Genomic DNA, 1,915 nt, shown 5'->3' with positions numbered 1-1,915 from the left:
AAAAAAAAAAAGCCAGTGTGGTAGCAAATGCCTGTACATCACAGTATCGGGACAGCAGAGACAGAAGGATCCATGGCAATCAAACCAAACCAGTGATCTCAAGGGTCAATGAGAGATTCTGCCTCAAAAAGTAAAGAGGAGAATGGTCCCTGAGCGTTAGAGACCTGACTCTAACCTCTGACCTCCGTATGTACGTGCACAAAACCACACAAAAGTTATCAAAGAGCAATATGCCTGGGGTGTTGGTGCATGAACATCAGCCAGCATTCGGGAGGCAGAGGCCGGAAATTTCTGGGGGTCCATGGCCAGCCTGGTCTACATAAGGAGTGCTAGACCAGCCAAGACTGACAGTGAGACCGTGCTTGTTAAAAAAAAAAATTGGAACACAAACCAGAGACTTTAGGAAACGAAGGACGATATGAATGACCTTTCATGACACCACAAAGGAATCTATTCTGGCGACAATTAGGGGTTGGTCCCTCTCAGTGTCCACGTTGCTTTCTTTCTTGATACTTGAGATTAAATTGTACAAGATGTTTTGTGTTCCTGTTTACTAGAAAAAATCTATAATCTCTGAGCAAAACGGCTTCAGCTTATCTCAGAGAGCTAGGGTTAACATGAGCCAATGGAACGATACTGAAAACACTGCTAAGTGGCCAGAGCTCTGGGCTACACCGGGGATTGTTCTCGGAGGTCTCCTCCGCACGGCTTTTCCACCAAGGACTCTTAAGCTCCACAGTATCGTTGGTATCTATTATTCAATCAAATAGATCTGGGAGAGAAATTGAAACCAGCTAGCCTTGGGCGATTGCTTCCGCGATTCTAATACATGTTCCGTTTCTCCCTGCTCCATGTGCTGAACTGTAAAATTCTGGTTTTGTAAGCACAGGAAAATCATAGGGTAAATTAAATCTCGTCCCTGTTTTATTTGACTGGGAGCGAAAAATACAAATCTTCAAATTCTTCAAATGGCTTGGTGCCACCTCGTAATTATTATACAGAAAGCTGGGCTGCGGCCACTGGGCTTTTATTTCCACTCTTATCTGGAGCATCCTGTTGTTTAAGATGTGGGCTGTCACATCCAGATGACAATTTTTTCGTGTATGAATTTAAACAGAACGCATGAAAGAAGCTTAAGACATCCTGTCATCTGCAGCGAGAAGAAAAATGAACGCTCTGAGGTGTGGGCAAAAGTGGTGAAGCGGGCGTTCAGCTCCCTCACGCAGGCTAGCTCATAGCCCACCAGGAGGCCTGAGCCCTGCTACCCTCATTTCTATCGAGAGGCTCCACTGGAGTTCCTCTTTGGCTGGCTGGTTGTGCTGGCATTCTAGAGTTCCGGCCTCTGAGATCCTAATGGTAGCATGGACCGTAGGAGTCCCAAGTCAAGATTAATGTCAACTGAATCAGCACTGTAAAGAATATACAGAGGATTGGGGCAGTGGCTCAGTTGGTAAAATGCTTCCCGACCAAGGATGAGGGTTTGCATTTGATTCCCAGCACCCACATAAAAAGCCAGGTATGGTGGCATGCACTTGTCATACCAGTGCTGGAAAGACAAGAGACACGTGGATCACTGGGCCTTGCAGCCTGGCCAGCCTATCCTACTGAGTGAACATAGGTTTCAATGAGAGACCTTGTAAATCCAGATACGGCTGGGTTCACCTGTTACTCCAGCCCTGAGTTGGCAGAGGAGGATGCAAAGGCATGCAGACTGCTGAGGCTTGATGGCTGGCTGTTTAGTCAAAATGCATTAAACTCCAGGCTCAGAGACCCTGTCTGAAGAAATGAGACAGAGAGTAGTAGGAGAGGACACTGGACTTCCTCCTACAGTCTGTAGGCACACTGATGCACACGTGACCAGACATCCTCCAACAGTCTGCAGGCACACTGATGCACACGTGACCAGCATCCTCCT

General features: G+C 46.9%; 1 protein-coding gene across 1 annotated transcript in view; it reads left to right on the top strand.

The window, feature by feature from the left end:
* Sdk1 (sidekick cell adhesion molecule 1) overlaps positions 1–1,915 on the top strand; it is a 961,631-nt gene that overhangs the window by 484,000 nt on the left and 475,716 nt on the right. The window lies entirely within an intron of this gene.

This window comes from Alexandromys fortis, unplaced genomic scaffold (genome assembly GCF_014885135.2).
Source record: "Alexandromys fortis isolate MF-2015 unplaced genomic scaffold, M_Fortis_MF-2015_v1.1 scaffold_144, whole genome shotgun sequence".
NCBI lineage: Eukaryota > Metazoa > Chordata > Mammalia > Rodentia > Cricetidae > Alexandromys > Alexandromys fortis.
This window is presented reverse-complemented; position numbering and strand designations above follow the sequence as displayed.